The sequence below is a fragment of the Epinephelus moara genome, chromosome 21, assembly GCF_006386435.1.
Source record: "Epinephelus moara isolate mb chromosome 21, YSFRI_EMoa_1.0, whole genome shotgun sequence".
Taxonomy (NCBI): Eukaryota; Metazoa; Chordata; class Actinopteri; order Perciformes; family Serranidae; genus Epinephelus; species Epinephelus moara.
Window position 1 is genome coordinate 13,202,507 of NC_065526.1, and position 21,772 is coordinate 13,224,278.

General features: G+C 40.6%; 1 long non-coding RNA gene across 1 annotated transcript; it reads right to left on the reverse strand.

The window, feature by feature from the left end:
- Positions 1-9,161: 9,161 nt before the first annotated feature.
- LOC126382689 (uncharacterized) lies at positions 9,162-11,012 on the reverse strand. The gene is made up of 2 exons (XR_007569082.1): positions 9,465-11,012; positions 9,162-9,283 (listed from the first exon to the last, which is right to left on the reverse strand). It is a non-coding gene; the product is annotated as an uncharacterized LOC126382689 (long non-coding RNA).
- Positions 11,013-21,772: the final 10,760 nt, after the last annotated feature.

A 21,772-nucleotide genomic window follows, 5' to 3' on the forward strand; every position in this document is an offset into this window, starting at 1 on the left:
AGAGGGAGGACATTCTTCAAAGAAGCACCTAGTTTACAAATTACTTTTGGCCTATCAGATTGTAATAACAAAATTGATTTAAACAGAGATGGTTTAAATAAAACTTTGGCAAATATCTTTCTCTGTAAGGAAATAAGCTTACATTCTGACAATCAAACAAAATATGATACTCATCTCCCTCACGACTATCAGCACAGAGGCTGCAGATCCTCTGGTTTATGTACAGCTCTTTATATCTTCCACTGACTTTAGGAATTCTGGTGTTATTTACTCTAAAATCACAAATAGCCTCTCTGTACTTTTGGTTTGCACGCAACAGATACTTCCAGTTACACCCTTGTTTAATTTCGACATACATATCACATGATGTCATAGTTCTGAGCTCATTTTGCCACTTTTGTATGCTCTGATCATTTAGCCTCTTCAACAGTTTAACCAGTTGATGTTGTTACACTTTTGTGTGAGCCAGAGGTGAGACAAGCCACATTCATCCAGTATCTGCTTAACCTGCAAGACCCATGGTGACACATATGCACTCGTATTATGCAGGCTGAGCAAACAGATGTTTGGATGTTTGACTTTTCCGGAGGGATCCTTTCCATAATGCTGTCAGACACTAACAGTAAAAATCTGAGATTGTCCATGGCAAAAACAAACACTTTTAGTGGACTATTGCTCTGAAGCATTACACTACAGCCTTAAAAACAAGGTCCAAGGTTGAAAAATGCAGAAGTTTCCCTTTAAAATCATTCAAAGCTATATTCTAGGGCCCACAAGTGAGTATCCTGCTGCTCTGCATGTTGTGTGTTTCAGTGGCGTGACATGTGCGCCTGGTGTACTGAGAGAAGGATGCTGCCAGCACATCTGCTGGAAGGTGTCTGCAAAGTTTGCGCTGAGCTGAGCTGAGCTGTCCTGTCCCCCGAGCTCATGCAAATGCATGACTTGACTGACAGGGAGGCAGCATCTCGTGCTATTTCAGATCAGCACCCCAAGGGGTTGGTGCTCCAGTCAGACAAGGTGACTCCCTCAATGACACACTCGTCTTAGCCAAGCTGCCCTGAAGTGAATTCACTTCCCCACTAGATGGCAGAACCGTTCTGTAAAACAAGCCAGCTGCATCATGAGGTCTTGATGGTCATTTGATGAGCACGGCTACCTTTGACTTCCAGTTTCAACCAATAACAACAAGGCATGTGGAAAGAGGACAACATTTATTGTGTTTAAAGCAAACAACAGACAGTGCTCAGATGTTTTGCTCTGCACAGCATATCATAGACACTTTGTATCTTGTGTCTCTGTTAAGCCTTATGTTAACTGAAGAAATAACACAGATTGGAAATCACAAAGAAAGTGGAAAACAATTAAATAGCACTAGCAATAAATATAATAAATATTACAGAATAACATTAGAAAGCATTTTTAAATATTTTAAATTAACTCAAGACAGTTCGCTGTAGATATGTGATGAAGATGAGGAGTGCTTTCTAAAGGCTGGAGGTTGTGGGGGCAGCAGTAGTGTTCTTTGCTTTGCGGGCCTGCCTGTAAAACACACAACAGATAACAGTTAAAATAACAGTCTGTGTTGCCCCTGTGCATACATGATACATCATGTCTGAAGCAACCAACTACCAGAGATGATAAACACTGCAGACGAACTGAAATGACAAAGGTCTACTCACTCTAGCTCCATGATCTTGGAAAACACCCAGTCCTGCTTCCAGTGGCTGCACATTTCTCCCTGTGTGGTCTCAAATCTGGGAGGAAAAATAAGAAACGATCAATCACAGGCTCCAAAACAGTTTTCACCAACATTTTTTGATCTGTTTAATAAAATAAGGAGGTGATTCTTACACGACAGCACGGACGCATGGGGGGTTCTTCCTCTGGATCCTGTAGCCCACGATGGGAGCGGTGATGTTTGCAATACTGACCGTAGTGCAGCACTTGATTATCTTCATTTCTGTTTTTCAGAAAACAAACAAGGATTGTTATTTATCAGCACACGTCCTTCATTTGTAGCATAAAATATGAACTGTTGTGGAGCAGGCTGCTAGTGTAATATGGTGCAGGATCTCTGACAGACAACTTACCAGAGGCCGTCGCTGCCATCACCAGAACCCCGGCGAGGAGAGCCAGGCACGCCAGTCTTCTGATGCACAGCTGCATGGTTACTGTGTGTTGTTCCAGATGTTCTTAGCAGAAGCTGATGGCTTGATCTGGCTGATGGAGGCGAATGATCTCTCAGACCAGACCTCTTGGTTTTATACCGTAAAATGAGGAACCAGAGGAGACAAACCGGATGAATTCTCGCCTAGGGCTTTCCACATAGTGTGTGTGTGTATCAGGGTGGGGGACACACTTGGGTGACGCCGATAGTCGACCGTTTCCTTTTTTGTGATTTCATCATGATTGATGCTGACTAAGAGATTCCCTCAAATGGACACTGCAGTGCAGCCACTCTTAGCAAGTAATTACTTTTATCATTATCAATAACACGTAACAGTTAAATAAATTATCATGCAATTAATTAACTTATAACCTGCTTTAATCTACAAATAGATCAGATTTTCAGGTTTCAACCTATGTTTAATATTCTTATAGATATTCTGGAGTTTGCATATTCGTACCACGTTTATGTGGGTTCCCTCTGGGTGTTACTTCATGCAGTCCACGGGCTTCTTTAGGTGAATCGGGAACTTTAATTGCTTGTACGTGGCAATGCGAGTGTCAATGTGTCTATAAATGTTAGCTCTATGATAGATTGGCATCATCCAGGTTCTCACACAGTGCATGCTGGGATACACTGCAACCCCCAGAGCTTTGAACAGGGTAAGCAAGACACTGAATGGATGAACGGGCATTTAAATGATTCTGTATTATCTGTAACATCCAGTTAACTCTCTGGTATGTTGTATTTTAGTGATGCCTTTATAAATCCTGCTGACTTCAGCAATAATTTAAAGGCAGCATCATGTGCTGGTCACTGTAATCACTGTGTCATCTTTCTCTCTTGCTATCCCTCCTTTTCTCTGCTACTGACCGTCATGGTCAGTACTGGGGTAAGAAAAAGGGGAAGGAAGGAGATGCACTTCTTTCAGCCGCAAATTTCCGAGCATCCTCCACCCAAATTTGGTCATTTGTTACAAGTCTCAACTTGTTGGAGGGTGCCGTTATGATTCAGACAGTTCAGGCAGTAAAAAGGAACAAAATGACTGTGCAAGTAGAGATGTACTCCTTGATATATTTAATATCTGATTTGCCACAAACTAATTGGGATTTTTTTTCAACCACAGATTTATGAAAAGCTGCCAACCAAATAACTGCCAAAAAGACTAAGACTCAGGTTCCTTCCTGCCAGTGTAACTGCCAGTAATGTCCCACAAGACACGAGTTGGTTCAAAAAGCAAATTAATTTGTTCAGTCTGGCTTTTATTTCGCACAATCTTTCATACATATTGAATGTTTTACATTAATACTATGCATATTTCAACTATATATTAATATTTTAAAATCACTTGTCTCACAGGGGGATAACTCATCCGTGACTTTTGTAGACCTCAACTCATGGTCAGCAGGAATTGCATTATAGGTACTCATCTCCACTTACAAGTCTTACTGATTTGGTGGTATGTAGCCTACTTTACCACACGCACAGTATTTGAATCCAAGGACAGATCACAGAACCACCTGTGATCATTTCTCTGTGGGTTCAGTGAATAAAAACAAAGTTAACTCACAGTTAAAAACTGCTAGAAGACTGGGCATGATTGTGTTGCTGATTTGAAATCAAGCCTTTGAGCAATAAATTAAAAATAAGCTTTAAAAAAAGCAGAACTTTTAAACAGTAAAACCCGTGAACCTGTGATCTCAGACTTTCTGTATATGACTGGATCATGCCCAAAGATGAATTTCTCAAGAAAGCCACATCTGTGTCCTACTGCCCTCTTAGGATGACAGTATGTTTGATTCATTTTGCTGAAGCTTGCAGGTGTGACAGGGCTGTTTGCTATGCAATGGATGGTAACTGTTTATAACGAAGAAGAATAAGGAAATAAAATCCCCACATAGTCTATGTATGTGATATGTGAATATGTAATATATAGTTTTATGTAATATATAGTTTTAACATCCATAAATCATAGCACCTGGTGAAGAAATCGTTGTCATTCTTTTCAATCAAAAATCCTAAAAAATTATGATCTTTACATTTGAGTCAACACCTGTGTGTCTGTCAAGACTCAGATGTTATGACAGAAGACTTACAAAGATGGATGCTGCTGTATTCTAAAACGAGGATGCTTCACATCTACCTTTAGCCAGACAGCACAGAAGATCTATACAATCATCACAGTTGATTAGAAGATAAGTGTAACCAATCCAGTACCTGACCAATGTCATTGTCATCCTTGAGTGCGAGTGGACGTTTGTGCCAAATTTGAAGAAATTCCCTCAAGATGTTCTTGAGATATTGCGTCCACGAGAATGGACGGCCCAAAAACCTAATACCAAGAGGCTTTAGAAAATTTGCACTGACCCCTACTCAGCGCTTCCTCACAGTGGAAGATTCATATCATCAGTCAGAGACCCCTCAGTCAACTGAGATTCTTCCAGCTGAACAGTTGGAAAGGTTTTTGTTGTCGGTCAGTGTGCAGTTTACTTCTGGGACCATCTTCCCTTCAGGAGTGTAACTGCAGACTAAATGCTCCTCACTTTCAGGCTGCTCTCCTGCACAGGCACCTGCAGACCTGAACCCAAGGTGAGTCCGAGTGAGAACGAGGCAGCTGGTAGGAAGGCTCTGAGGTAACATTATCCTCTGCCTTCTGAGGTGGTGAATTTACAGCTCACAGCAACTTAATACAATACAGTCTCTGGCTTCTGTTTGATATCTAATGTCGACAAAAAATGTTGCTGCAAATTTCCAATCTGTCGTTAGCGTAGTTAGCGTTAGCTCAGAGGGCTAATTTGGGTTGTTTACTATATTACATGAACGTCACTGTTACCCTGAATGTCCCACTGAACCCCATTCAAACTCTAAGCGGAAACAAAGGGAGTCGAGTCAAAGTAGTCTAATATTTGCATTTAACAGACTTATCCGAAACAACATAATTCTGAGTCGTGAAAAAATGCTGCATTTGTTACAGTAGGACTATTTTTAGTTTATGTGTTTGCAAATATTGTGCTTGAATGCCATAAGGGTGGAGTGGTTAGGATAGTCGTTTCACAGCTAGAGGGTTCCTAGTTCGAACCCAGGGTGGGGGAGCCCTTCTGTGCAGAGTTTGTTTTCTCCATGTCAACGTGGGGTTTCTCCGTGTACTCTGGCTTCCTCCCACAGTCCAAAGACATGCACGTTAGGTTAATTGGTGACTGTAAGTGTAGATGTGAATGGTTGTCTGTCTCTATGTGTCAGCCCTGTGATAGTCTGGTGACCTGTCCAGGGTGTACCCCGCCTCTCACCCAGTGTCAGCTGGGATAAGCTCCAGCCCCCCCACAACCCCAGGATAAGTGGTTACGGAAATGAATGATGACATAGCATCACATTCTGGATAAGATCTACAGTAAAATGAAGATATATTCTTCAGCTTTTCAGAAAACCATCAGCTGCTTGAAAAAAACTGCATGTGAACATAATTTGTCATATGTTTACACAGCAGACGGTTAAGCAACGAGGCCCTGTTGGCAGCAGTGTCAGCTTATACTGAATTACACAGAAATTATTTACTGGACTTGACGAATGAAAGGTTAAAATAATTCCTTCTCAAAAGAAAAGCAGAAACGGTACTCAAAATGAGGAAGGAAGTGTAGACAGTGTGATTGGGTTCACCAAAATGAAGATAGGATTACGAAACATGGACTTTCTGAATTAAAAAAGAAAGTTCTCCTTTTTATGAACCGCATTCACAAGCTTTTATTTGACGTCAAGGCTATTAATCTAAAAGATTAAATCAAGACTGTAACTGTGATTTTGCGAAGACTTATTCTTCTCTCATATCATTATCTTTATGGGCTCCAACAAATGAGAGAACAATATAGTACAATACTTCGCAGAACAATCTTAAAGTGAATCAGTGCCCTGCAGACATCAGCACACTGCGGCACAACTAAGGGATATATTAGCGATTATTCTTAAATCATAATAACAGACTGTCATTGAGGAGGGACAGGATACAGTCAATTAAACATAATGGACCCATCTAAAAAAAATCACTTACATTGTCATTTGAAAATCACTCAGCGACAGCTCCATCAGTGACGATTAGATAACTTTTACAGAGACATGCTGGCTGCAGGAGAGCTGAATTCCTGATCTCATTTTAGTTCTGTGTTCACTTTTCTATGTAGTAGTAAAATCTAATTTTGCTACAGCGTTGGTTCTGATGAGTGATAATCCACTTTATGTTCACCATTATGAAAAAAAATAGTCTTATTAGACATTTTCAGAGCTGTAACTCTTCTGAATTTGAATTAGAGACTCCTTCACACAAGTGAAAAAGCAGCCCACTCTGTCTGTACTGTGTTTGTACAAACTGGTGATATACTACTTTTTAAGGATGTTATGGAGGTCAGTGAAACTTTAACACATCTCTATCAAGGTTCTAAGAGGATGACAGTAAGGAAGCCACAAACGACTGCTTTATGAGAATAAAAGCAACACAAATGTGTTCACAAAAAAGGCCACAGAGGTCAGCAGCTCCTTCAAATCAAATGACAAAACACATGGTTATTATGCCTACAAAAATAACATATATGAGCCTTATCTGATCTGACACTACTATCGGCAGGACAGTTACAGCTACTATCGGCAGGACAGTTACATATGACCATTACAAAAGTAATTCATATACCTTTTTGTCTGACCTGCCACTGCTACGGGTAAAGTTTGGTTCAATTTAAGTGCAATACCTACATACTTGGATACATACGAACTTGCGTCTACGTACTTGCCACTCTGGGGCAGTTTGACAATAGCTGCATAGCTCTGGGTATCCAGCAACCGCTACCACCAGTTTCTCCTCCATTGTTTACCAACTGTATACTTGTTGTCGTGACCACCACAGAAGGCCCGCCTCTCAAATCATCCAATTGGACAATTGGAAAAAAGCTGTGTGGGGTGCCTTTCTGCTCTGAGTTGAGTTTTTTTCAACTCAAGGAGCTCAGAGCACTGCGGCAAAAACGTCAGGCACCTAGAGCACCAACAAATTCTCACTCTGACCTCATAACATATTGACATTTAGTCGTGCAAGGTACCCTGGGTGCGTTGGTTGTTGACGTTCTGGGACACCGTGTCAAGTTCTGCCTGTTACATGCACTGTCTTCTTTCAAAATATGCTTCCGTTTTCACAGGAAGTTTAATGCTTATGTACAGTCTCTTTCAAAATAAACGCATTATATTGGTACAAACACTGCAAATCTTTTTTCCTTCAACAACAAAAATAGATGGTTGGGTCTAGGCAACAAAAGCACGTGGTTAGGCTTAGAAAAAAAGAGTAGGTTTCGGCATTACAATTTAACGGGACAAGTACACCCCTCTTTCAGGTGAAAGTCTGCGTTTGTTAGACCCGTCCACCACACATCCCGCCTGCCACAGTCAGACTTTCGGCGTCCTAACTTTTGTCCTTGTCCCACTGCGTTACCCTCTGACACTGCCAGGCGCTGTTAAACTATAAGGGCAACTGGCCGCATATCATGCTGACGTTAAAGGGAGCTTTTTTTCGTTGGTTTCTGATGCCGCAAGTCACTGCACAAGCACCAGATTACGACGACTTCGGAGTGAGACCAGCTAAGTGCGCAGAAACATGCAGCACTTAGCAATGCAAAAATAGCAAGCAAAAAGCTTATCTCTCACTAAAAACAATTACTAAAAACACTTTCTGTGTGATCGGGGCATCACACATTCAGCAGTTACAGATCAGCATTCATTTGGAGTTGTTTTTCTGTCCACCTGATCAATGTAAGTCCAATCCTTCTGCTCTGTTGTTGGTCTCCACCAGCTCATGAGTGAAATATCTGGCTCTTTAGCCATGCTCCACTATGTTAATGAGCTAGTCGCCTCTGTCTGTCTGCTGTCTGGTGCCCAGCAGGTAGTGTACAGTGGGTTGTTAGAGCTTTTGTCATTGTTGCTGTGAACAGCTCCCTAATGCACCCAAAAACAACACCATGAGAGCAGCGAGAGTAACCAAAATAGGAAAGTTGCAGACCAGACAGCAAAAGAATGAGCTGAAACTCACTACAGAGCTCCGTAGAGCTGAGAGGAGCTGCAGAGTCAGGTGATGATTCTCTGTAGGTTCATCAGAGCTTCAACATTAGTAGGCGGTGGGCCGAAGCCGCGATTCCTTGTATTTAAACGATCCCTATCGGGGGAGGACCCAGATTTTTGTTGACAACTTCTTAAGTTTTCAATAAATCAAAAGAAAATTGTTGCCACCGGTACTTCTTGCGCATTTTTGTAGATCGGTCACTTTATCACGTTACCTTTTTTCCGGCAAACAGAGCAGACAGCTACGTTCGGGGTCCGACATGCGTGACGTGATTGTAGTTATCGTCCAATGGGACGCTTGGAAAAAAGAAAAAAAACCTTGGAAAAATGGCGCTGCATGTAGAGCCATACATACATGGCCTAATAAGTCTCTTTTATGTCTTCAATACATAACTTGGTCTTTACACGTTACGGACTTTTTAAACAGTCTATGTAGGTACCATGTATATTTTCTCTGTGAGCTTTATACAAAATAAACATATCTGATTTCACAAATTTGAGGTCTGTTATCTTGCTTGGGAACTTCACCTGTCATTTATCTGTCAAAATGATGAAACGTCATAAAAACGACCCCCCTCCCGCCACTATATTAATCTTTGTTGCTATTTTTTTTTTTTTTTTTTTGCTAGCATCACATTAGCATAAGAAATGGAGTGCTGTATGCATTTAATTCAGAGAGATGGACCAATCACTCCTTTTACAGACACAGGATGGCAAAAATTTGTTAAATCAGTGTTTGAGTGGAAAGATTTAGGGACTGAAGAGAGTCTTGTAGCTTTAGAGGCAGTGCGGAGATTTAACTTTCACAGCCAGGAACCTGCTGAATATGCTATACCAGCTAATGCTGGCTATCACAGGGACTGCTACATCCATTTTACTAACATAACAAAAATAAAACGAGCCCAGAAGAGAAGAGAAAAGGAAGCTTTAATTCAAAAGGAAAAGGGAACAGAAGGTTGGTATCAAACATGCAGTGTGAAACTGTAAATGTGGATCTTGAACTTCAAATCTGAATCTTGAACGCTGAATCTGTGAACAAAGAAAAGAAATTAGGAGCTACAATGACATCCTCTCACACGATCAGGTTCTGACAACTCAAGTTTATTGTGCATAATTCACTGTTCAGACATAAGCTTTGTATTTCACTCTACTCAAATGAGCAAAACCCTAGTCAAAATGTATTTGATAAATCAGATCAATGCATTCTCACCCACTTGATTCCATCACAGGAGGGAGTCATTTGCCCATCTAGCTGCAGTTAACACTGTTGAGATTAAGAAAAGTACAACTTAAAGAAAGTCCCTCACTCATTCACATTACTTCTGAAGTCCAATAAAGTGCTCAGTAACATTCACAAACTACATTAATTAAAAACAGCCAGGGAAAACACGCAGTTGTTATTTCCATTTCATCTCAGATAAGGTGACCAGATTTCTGAAATGAAAAGCAGAGACATTTCAAGTTCAGAGTACAGAAGTCATTAAATATTATCATTATGAAATAAAAAATGGGGGCAATTGCGGTTTCATGTATTTTGACGACTTTCAAAGAATGCAATGGACCACTGTGTCATTGTGGTCTACAGGCGTAAATGTTTTGTTTTTTGGTATCTTGTCATTAAAGGACATTTTTTTTCCTCCTGCTTCCTTTTACTCTTCTATCAGTAATCTTCCTCTCCTAAAACAGAGTCACATCATAATATATTGTAATAGCTATCACACGGTGTAGTGACCCTTCGCCTATCAAAAAAAGGCCACCACCACGGTTGCCATTTGAGGTAATTTATGACGTGTGCAATGCACTACAGACAATATTTCCAGTTTTCCAATGTTGATTTATTACTTACTTTCATTCAGTTCAGGTACAGCCATTTGCCACTCATAAACCAAAAATAAGCAAACAAAATAACTCGACTGTCGTCTCCACAGCGCCTGGTGCATGCAGCACGGTCAAAAAACTTCGCCTCCACACAGCAACACCTGTGTGTGGTTACACCTGGATTATATAAACTCTGGCGCTGCCCAATTGCCAGTACCACTACTCCCAAGTGGCGGGAGTGTAACAAAAAATACAAATACACACATTTAATACAAATGGCTCTCACACACGGTAATGTTCACAGTTCACTATAATACAGCCACCAACAACAGTATATGTTACTGCATTAGTCTGTGCGCAACCAGAATCAGAGCTGTGGTGTCTATTTCACTTGTGGTTTTTTTTATCCACAGTTGAAATTGGGGACATTTCCGGGGACAGCTCTAGCTCGGGACAGGTCACCCAAATTGGGGATGTCTGGTCACCCTAATCTCAGATGATCTACTGAAATAACACAAAAGTAAAATCATTTTTATACAACTGCTATTTTCCCCCCAAGTGAGGTAGGACAGAATAGTATGGGACCTATTTAAGAAAAATATGCAAGCATTAGTACTCCCTATTTCTGACACACAAGTACTAAGCCAACTATTAAAGCAACAGTATGCAACTTTGGCTGCGACATGGGGCTTCAAAAACTGAAACTTAACCATGCACGTTTATGCGTCACACAAAACAGCAATTTTAGTAAAACCAGGTCATATTTTATGGAGAAAATGTCCTCTGGTTTCCCCTCTGATGTCCTAGACTGCTTGGTCTCAACTCTGTGATTCACGGAGGTTCCTGAAAGCAACATGTAGGCTGCCTGCAGACCGAAGCTTATTTAGCAGAGCTGTCCCCAACTACGCAGAGCTGTCCCCAACTACCCACCGCTGCAGCTGCAGCTGCAGCTTCAGCTGCAGCTTCGGTCTGCATGTTGCTTTCAGGAACCTCCGTGAATCACAGAGTTGAGACCGAGCAGTGGTAGGACATCAGAGGGAAAACCAGAGGACATTTTCTCCATAAAATATCACCCGGTTTTACTAAAATTGCTGTTTTGTGCGACATACTAACGTGCATAGTTTAGTTTTTTGAAGCCACGGGTCATGGTCAAAGTTACAGAGTGTTGCTTTAACAAGCACTACATATATGAATAAAGATGTGTCTTCACATACAATAATTGTGATGTCACGACCCAGTGATGTAGGGGAATAAGAATGGTGCACAGCTTAAAACCAAGGTGAAGCCTGAATCTGTGGATGTCTTCTGTTTGTCTTTTAGTGCTAGAAGTAGCAACAGAGACAGAGGATGGTGAGGAAACTCCGGCAAAGACACGGGCTCTAAGATCACACACAAGTGACTTCCATACATCTGAGAGATTAGATGGTTATTTCTACCACAATTAAGGACTTAAGAGACCTAACGTAACCCAATGAGAAATAAGATGCAAGCCACTTCAACTTCACTTTACCCATAAAGTGCGTGAAGCTGCTAGCGAGCGCTTTTTTGCTAAAGCTAACGCTAACGTTACTTTTACACTTGCAAAATGTCACCATACGTTTGAACTCAATACTGTACAAAACACAAGTTGCAAGTCATGCGTTTGAACTCAATACTGTACAAAACAATCAAGTTTTAATAATATAATAACGTTACTTACTTCTCTCCGTCGTGTCCATCTGCCGATTCCTCCGTTGAACAGCTGTGCTCAGTAGCTAAATCCGATAGGCTAACGACGGCCCTCCCTCGAAATCTTAGCGTTCTATTGGTCAAACTGTTATAGTAGACTGCAGCGTTTGCCTGAATATTAAACAAACTTTAAATTATAATTGTGGAAAAATGTGCAAGAATATCGAGTGGCAACAACCCGGATCTGATGAAGAATAAAATAATCTTAACAATTTTACAAATCCAGGTTGTCCCTGCACGGGGATCATTACTTNGAATATTAAACAAACTTTAAATTATAATTGTGGAAAAATGTGCAAGAATATCGAGTGGCAACAACCCGGATCTGATGAAGAATAAAATAATCTTAACAATTTTACAAATCCAGGTTGTCCCTGCACGGGGATCATTACTTTCTAAAACTAATGCAGATACGCGGCTTCGGCCCACCGCCTATAGGAAATGATTACACTTGTGGTTAAAGGGAAATAATGTTCACTGAGGTTTTGTGGTGACATTATGCTACTTCTGCTTTAGTTCCTGGATCCTGACAGACAAAGGTCATAATTCTTACAGCCACTGGAGGCACTTGTCAGATAACCATAAACATACTGCAACACTTTAATTGGAGGCCTTGGCTATTATTTGCTTCAGTCACTGAACTCAACAGACTTATATTTGGGACAGATGTCTATATGGGACAGGCCTTTAATTTCTTCTACACAAGACTGTTACAAAGATAGGAAATACGATCAAATTGTTTATTTAAACCAGTATGAATATAACTTGTATAAAAATTAGGCTTTGAATAACATATCAATTATGACAATTTGATCTAGCTCTATCAAACAGGGCATCAGAGAAAGAGAGTGTTTTACGGCACTCAAAGATTACGGCATACTGACACAAGACCACTTTGAAACAATATTCATAACTTGGATTCATTTTTATGAAAAACCCTTTAGATTCTTTTGATCGGTGGACCCTTACGGACTAAAGGAATATGAATAACTTACATGGTAATCAAGGAATGGACACATGTTCTGACTCATTGACAGCTTCAGAGGAAGGAAGTCACCACTTTTTTTGTTATGCTGCTGTCTCTGACAACCAAGCACATCTGTTAAAACAATGCATCACACTTAGCAACGAGGTCAACCACATCTCCTCACTAAGGTTAAAGTTTCTGTCTCTGCCTTGTTCAGAGTCGCTCTGAGAACTTTCCTAAATCACTCCTAAGCTAGGACTCCTTACTAAAAGTTTTCAGACTAAGTTAGGAGCTCTCTGAGAGTATGCTAAGAATGTTTGTGGCCCAGGAGTCTAGACAGGCCTTTATTTGTCAAAACCATACCAGACTAGTAAAAGGGACTGGGGGTTTAATTGGGACTTGGCTTTTAATTGAGGTTTTTGAACATTTGAATAAATAACGAATGCTGTACCTCCACAGAAATCACCCTTCACTGTCTTACTACTTTCATAGTGAATATCTGCACATTGGTGTGGTGGGTCTACTGTGAAGGTCATGATAAGTATGAAGTAAATTAAGTATTATGTCATAATTTTACTTTCTCTCAGTTCTTTACTGGATGTTGTGTCAGGGATTTTTATGACTTAGCTATGTTTAGCAATTACTGTATTTACCACATGAGAATACATGTGTTAAGATAACTCTTATGAAGCTTAGTGTAAGTTCAATCAGGAAGACTTTCTTTGTGCTATATCCGTTCACAATTCTCTATCCCACTCCCACTGCTTACTTCAATCAGCTGACTATACTGTAGGTGTTCCCTCTCCCAGTTAGCCAATCAAACTTTGCCACAATCTCCTTCAGTCATTCATGCTGCTATTGCCAAACTTTGTCACCATTGTCCCCAGAGGTAGATGAGTTCTTTCAGTGTGTCGTGGTTGTGTGTGGTTGTTTGTTATCCTACAGTCCGGTTCGTGTGTCACACTATAGAGTGACACTCTAGCTATGTGGTTGCACGGGGACAGTGTGATGCAACGTTGTGTCACTGGTGAACTTTGATCAGAAAACTGCTTAAAAACTTCTATGACTTTGCTCCAAAAGTAATGTTTAAAACTGCATTTTCACACACTTCTATCGCACACGCTATCACAACACCAATTTAGTTTACAGCTAAGTTTTTAAATCTGTTCTCCTCTCTGCTGCTGTCAGCTGTCATTTTAGGCAGAATCGTTGAGCCCTCCTCCACCTCACTGACCTTCAGTCATCTTTTCCAGAGCCCAGGACCACCACCAGTGTCTAGACCCCATCAGGGGGTTCCCTGATCTACATCTTTACCACCCTTCTGGAATATATGACATCACGATGGGGTCTCATCGTCAAAGACTTTTCACATTTCTCATACTCATGTGCACATATAAATAAATATTCTTTTCTCTTAGTCTCTCTTGATTGAAATCTAGGTTAACTGTTACTGCACAACCTTGTAGGCAGCCCCGAATAAGCAACTGTGGTAACTCAAAACTTTCAACAGAAGTGTCTCCGCTGCCATGCCTTTCCTCGTGTGGGTTTCAGTGGAAATGAACAGCAGGGTTTGGTTTGGTTTTTTGTGAGTTTAGCCTGCAAAAGTAGACCATCTTAGATACGTCGTGTCCCCCTGCATGCACTGTGGTTGCAGAAATGAGTGCGCCAGCATCAGTAGCACAAGAAACACTCACCTCAAAAACCTAACAGTAGAAAGCTTCTGTGTGACGGTGAAAGTGAGACTGTGTGAACCCTGACCTTATAGGTTTTCTCTTGTTTTCAAGGTTTTATGAGGTTCTGCAGCTTAACGGTGAATCTATTCTTTTTTGTAGTATGCTCCACAAACAAAGAATCTAATAACAAGTTGAACACTATCTGGAAAACTGGTCTGTGTAGAAAAGTACCTACAAAAGTATTTAGATTCCTCTGAAATGAATGTAATGAAGCAGATAAAGTGTTTCACTCACTGTTATCATCATTTTCACTGACCATAAAGATCAAGATCAAGTGTTTGATACCACGGTATCTCAGGTACAGGTATTACAGGTACTTTCCGTACAGTTATTTGAATTAAAAATACTATAACGATTCATGCAAAGACCACATCCGCCTGCAGTGGAACATGTATTGACACCCTCAGACCACTAGTTATGAGTGGAGGGGCAAAGGCCACACCGATGAGACGCTGTGGGAGGAAATATGCACTCTACTTTCCAGCTGTGTGCGTATCTGTGGGTGCAGCATGCTCTACTTGCAAGTGGCGTAAATGAATGTGCTGAGTGTGCTGGTGGGCTTTAAAAGGGCTTGCTGCACTGGCGCACGCAACACATCTTGTTTTAGCCTGACACACGCAATGACGAGTTTCGCCTTTGCCTCGCTTCTCCTTGTAACAATCATGGTGTCCACAGCCTCAGCTCATGGTAAGAATGATGTGTAGATTTTTATGCCTGTGCATGTTGTGCATTTATGTAATATTACATATTATTTTTTTTATTTATTTAATGATTTATGATGATGATAGTAATGGACTGCTGTCTTTATTCAAAGGTGGAATATCCAGTTGTTGTCGAAAACTTTCAAACACTCAAATCCATCGAGACCTGCTGAGGAATTACTACGAACAACATAAACCGGCATGCCCGATACCTGCAGTCGTGTAAGTAATCTTATCTGTTTAATTTTGGATTTACGTGCATAGTTTATCATACCATGTCCTTGGATCTCTTGATACAGTTTCCATTTTTTCTGTGATGCATCGTATATCAGAATTAACCATATTAATTTGGATTTTTTTGTGTTTTGGTTCTTCTATTGAAATATGTTGCAACATGTTACTGAATATGTATTTTATGTGTTGTCATTTACAATAGATTTTACACACTGAAAAACAAAAGGATCTGCGCTGACCCCCTCAATCTGTGGACACAGACCAGCATGGCCTACCTGGACGGGAAGAACTGGCATCTCCAGAGTGCTAATTTGCACAAACACCATCACTGACACAACAAGACAGCACCAATTTCTGTTCTGCTGTTTGAGTCCCACAGACATTTGAATGTTTCTATATTTTAAATCCCTACCTCATTTTAGTTGAGTGAAACAGTAGGCTATATTAGGCTATATTAAGCTATATTTGGATTTTTTTGTGTGTATAAATGTCAGTGACATATTTGCTTCATGACTGTAAATATGTAAATAATGTGTTGCCTTCATTCTACAATAATTCTCAGTGACATTACATAATAAAAACTGTCACAGTGCAACGGCTACGTTTTTGTGATTATTTGTAGAATAGATTACTGCAGTGATAATTAACCTGTGTCCCGTGGACCACACTTGCCAACCATTTTCTAATTCACAATGAAATTAAATTGATTCACAATGGGATTTTTTTTTTGTGTGTGTTTTTTCGGGTAAATAAATTATAAGAGTGAATTAAAAACAAAACAAAACCCATCAAAACAGAGCTGGTTTATAATAAAAAAAACATCCCCTCAACATAGGTGCAGGCTAATTATGTATCTATCATAATGTTATTTAATTACTGGCCCCTGACCTTCTGTCATTTTTAAAAGTGGCCACCGGGCAAAGCGAGTTCAGTATCCCTGGATTACTGTCTAAGTGCATGTAAGGAAAACTTCTGTAATCGGTTCATCAGCAATTACAGGCGCCGTCTTTTTATCTCCTTATCTCATCTCTTTATGCATTTCGTTTAAAAAAAAAAGACCACAAAACACAAAGATTAAAAATGGCAACATAGTTGAGTCTATGGGCAGTGCTACTCTTTGTAGACTGAAAGATGGTGGAGATTCTCAAGTTGGAGAGGGTTCAAAAAAGAGGATCCAGTAAAATATAGTCAGAGCCTTTACTAAAGTAAAAGTGGGAATACCAGAATGTAAGAATATTCTTTTAATTCCTGCTCATATTAAATTGTTATATTACTGATATGTGTTATCAGCAATATGTACTTTATAAAATAACCTGTAACTGCAGCTATAAACTAAATGTAGTGGAATAAAATGGTATGATATGAAAGTACTCAGGTATCACCACATAGTTGCTCTTAAAGGTTCAGTATGTAGGATTTATTGCCATCTAGTGGTGAGGTTGGAGACTGCAACCACCTGAAACCCAGTGTGCAAAGCATGTAGAAGAACTACAGCAGCATAGTTATTAAATTATATTCCATTTCTTCCAATATACTCCTCTAAATCCTACACACTGGACCTTTAAGTACATTAATTGAGGAAATGTGTTATGTTAATGCTTTATTCCACCACCACCTGAAGCAATATTGTTTTCGTGGCTCAGGATTCTTAATGTTCTTAAGACAGATACAAATTAAGAAGAGAAGAATAAAGTGCTGTCTGTTGTAGTTTAGTTGACAGGTCAGGCTTTGCTCTACATCTTTAATTCAATTATTTCTGACCATTTCAAAACAGAAATGTGTGGAAAACCTATAATTCCATGACAAAGTTATTAGAAATTAAATATAAAATAATATAATATAATATAATCCGTTTTTGACAAATTTGCTTACCCCAGTACACAAAGGTAATGTAGTATTGTACAGCATAAAGCAAATAATGTTGGATACATATATTGAAAAACACATTTTATATAACAGTCTCACCAGCTGTTAAGTCAAATCATTGCCACTCCGTGCCCTCAGAGCGGATCTCTAACCACACATGACCTTTTAATGTCGCTCTCACGAAACACACATAAAGCCACTAAAAAAATGTCAGCCCCAACTCTCTCTAATCAAAAATATATTTTAAGCACGTCATAAGTGAGTCATTCCCAGTGTACTCATTTTCACCCATTCTAGCAGCCACCATTTTCCATCTCCCCTCACCATGACAGTGTGACATGGTGGGCTCTGGGGCTGACCAGATGGAAGTTTTGGGGGCTTTCAGTTAACATGTTTCCATCATTTGGTGGCGCTAACACAACTGAAAAGGAAGGTATGAAACAAAGTGCTTTAACTATGCGTGGGCGGAGGGAGAAAGTACAGCTCAGTTTCAATGTGCTACAGTTGGGGAAGGTTTGAGGGGCTGAGTGGAGTGTTTGAGGTCAATGCACCGTTTACTTGAACCACAGTGCAATGGGTTTTCCCCACCCCTTGACTACCCACCATTGCTGTCACATGTATTAGTGAGCTGTTGAACCCATGTGCACAACGGTTACTTAGAGTGTGATTGAATGTAAGTGTAAATATAAGTGTGAATGTACTGTATGTTTGATATAAACCTGGCTGTAACACGATGGGTGTTAACGCTTGTGTTCATTTTTATGCCATTGTTGTGTTATTCAGTTTTACAGCACTGTACACATTAATCAGACAAAGTTCTGTCTCATACCTATACGCTTGTGATGTAAACTGAAACATGCATTGTTTTGTAATTAGCAATGTTTGCAAAGGATTGTGGGTCTTCCTCAGCTCTGCTTCGAGCTGTTTCTGCTGTCTTCACGTACTTTACATGGCTGCAGTCAGCCACAGATTATAATTTATACCTGCACACGGGACATGTGGGGTGGGAATTTTCATATGTGTGTGTGTGTAGGAAGATGACAATGAATATCTTCCTATGCTGCACAGTGCCGTAGGTTCAGTTTGATGTTGTGTGGAGCCAAAAAAAGCAGAGTGAGATTGCACTTTCCTCCTGATGGTTTAACCACAAAACACCTCTCAGTGCACACGCATGCACGGCACACTCACTCAGAAGTCATCGTATGACCAGTTTGCCTTCGCAGTCACTTTAGTGTCTATAAGACATAAATAAACTACTGCATACAATATATCTGTGTTCTGAGTAAACTATTGCACAGTTTGATGATTAAGCAGAAGCGTTTGCTCATTTCAAAGAGTCAGTTTCATTTAGGGTGACCATATTTTGATTTCCAAAAAAGAGGACACTCGGCCCGGCCACAAGATAGCCTACTTAAATGATAATCGCAGTTTACTCAAAGATGCCTTATAGTTTTAATATATTTAAAGTTTATATGTATGGATAGAATATTCAGTTATATTACAAAATAATATCTCTCAAAGACAGAAATTCAGATAGGCCCCAATAGATAGGGGATACACACACACACACTAGAGTGTGGCTACCCGATCCGAGCCCGATGGGTCCCAATGGGTCCTGACGGGTCCTGATGGGTCAGGCCGGGTTCGGTCAAAAATGTATAAATTGTATTCAGGCTCGGGTCGGATTCGGTCTGCTTTCAGTGAAAATGTAGTGTAAAAATAAATAAAATCCTATTGTCTGTCCTGTTTATTGCTTGGGGACTGTTATGTACGTGACAACACCTGAACAGAACACACACAGACACACAATGGCTGTTTGTTTCTACCTCTCCTCTCGCTGGAAGCCTCAGACCTCCCGCCGCCCGCTCCCGTCTCAAACACGGAGGTCTCCCTCTCCGCAGACCACCCACGGCGCACGCCCGGCCTGTTAAATAGCTTGTAACCATATCAACTGTGTGACACAAACTCAGTGCTTTAGTCATTAAATAATGTCGGGCAAAAGAAGTTACCTGGAGAGGTTGGAAAAGATATACGTTTCTTCCCTGTTCCAAAATCAAAATCAAACCCTGAAAAGTGTAGGGTTAGCTAGCTAGCTACTGAAGATATAGCCTACTGAATGTATACACATGCTGACTGACCCTGCTGTACAGGAGCCAGTGAAGGGAAGCAGGGAAACTTTGCTGATATTCAACCAGCTGTGTGTCATCATATTGTGCGCAGATGAACGTTGTTTGACGTCCCCCAGAGATCCCTGCCCGTCCGGCGGCAGAGGTCCAGGTGCTGGCAGCAGCACAGGGACGAAGCCAAACACCGTTCATCTGCACACACTGTGATGCCACACAGCTGGTTCAATATCAGCGAAGCTTCCCTTTATATTCATTGTCATGTGTGGGGATCAGCAGTGATGTGGTGGTTCACTTTTACACTGTGATCTGTAGCCTATAGTTCGGCTTTAGCTTCTAACTATCTTTGTCTTTTTAACCTGTTGTTGCTGCTGAGTCAGTTTGACATCCTGGATATATCCTTCAAACACAGACTGTAGACCCCTCTGTCTGCTGCTCTCTTAATCACTGTTTCATTGTTCCAAAAATATGATTATATTTCTTCAGGGAGTGCAGTTAGTTACAGTGTGGGCTCCATGCTTACTCCGACAGCTTGTTGGACCATTCCAAAGGGGCGGGGCTTAGTGAATGGTCAATACCTGAAAACTGAAAATATCCCAGTTCCTGCATGGCCTGCATATTCACCAGACATGTCACCCACTGAGCTTGTCCAGGATGCTCTGGATCAGCGTGTACGACAGTTGACAATTGACAGTTCTGTCATATACTGTATGTTCAATGTTGTGCGAGTGCCTTCATGTGTTGTTACATTATGTTAAATTTTCTTAGAAGAGAGGAAACAGTCGCTTATACTCTTCTGCTGAATTAGCGGACCACAAACATGCACGCAGACACATACGCTGCACTGAGTTTTCAGGATGTGGTGTCTGTGGTAGCATGACTATGCCACAGTTTCAAATAAAACCAAACACCATCCCTGACAAGAAAGACTATAATATCACAAATATCGCACACGTACGACTACATCAGACACCAGACACAAATATACAAGACTTCTCTAATTTCATATTTTTATGAACTTAAAAGTTTTACTAGTTTCCATCTTTAAATGTTTTTTATCACAGAAAATAAATGTCACAGAAGTGATATTTAACTCATCTGTAGGTTTCCATTAGCAAATATCCATTAAAGAAAGAGTAGCAAGTGATATATGTACTATAAGATATAACAGATATTATGTATTAATATGTCTTGCTGTCCTTCATTTATATGTGCACAGCTTGTCCCAGCTAACTTCAGTGTTTGTGTTGTGCTGTTGTTGACTGTGACCTTCAGACTGTGGGGTTTCTGTGGTTTGTTGTGTGCATCAAAGTAGGTTGAAGAGATGTTTAAATATGTAGGTATAACATGGAGATTCTCAATTTGATAATGCTCAATAAACGTATATTTTCCAGCATACCTGAATGACGAATGACGGACATTATCTCTGCAATCTCTTTTGGTTTGGTCTGGTTTCAATAAAACAAGACAGTCAGGACTTTAATCATCGATGCAGACCTGCCCAGTTTCAGGATGCGTCTGTTGTTTTTCCAACTCAGTTTAGATGAAACCACACTGACCTCTGCATGACGAAAGCAGATGCTAGATGTCAAGGCCTGATAATTGTCTGTCTATTGTCTGCCTCTGTCGGAGGCCTCCACGTGAGGAAGACAGACAGGACGCTCGGCCAATCATTGCATTGGTCAGAGTTTTCATAGAACCATATGAGAATGGTACAATTATGAGTTTGTATCTCTGGTGGAATTCACTTACATTTTAGCTTTTAGCTTATTAATAGCATTTTAACCTAAACAGAGAAAAGCGTAAAATTTCCAGAAAGGTAAGTGTCGCTTTAACTTTTGTTGTTGTCTCACCACGTTTGCCCCTGACACCGCCAGACACCATTAACGGCAACTGGCCACGTATCATGCTGATGTGAAAGGATGGCTTTTTTTGCCGGTATCTGATGCCGGAAGTCACTGATCAAGCACTAGATTTTGACCACTTCGGAGTGAGATTGAGTTGTAGGAGAGGGCTGAACTGAACCTGTGCCGTTTTACAGGGCGCCCAGTTACCTTCCTGCGTGCATGCTGGCTACCAATCATCAGGCCTTGACGTCTGGTTTCATCTATCGTGGGTTATTATGGATCCTACTGCTTTTCTTGGTGTAGCCCAGCAGTCTGAACAGCCATTCTAGTATCAGATTATCTATGTTTTCAGGTTTGGTGGCTCACTGCTGCCGCCGAGTGGCGTAACTGAGCGATAGGGAGTGGTGCACTGACGAGTTTTTAGTCAGAAGAAGACAACAGACACGAGTGTGGAGAGTTGAGCTTAGCAGCATCAGCAGAGAGCTGTTATTAGCACAAGAC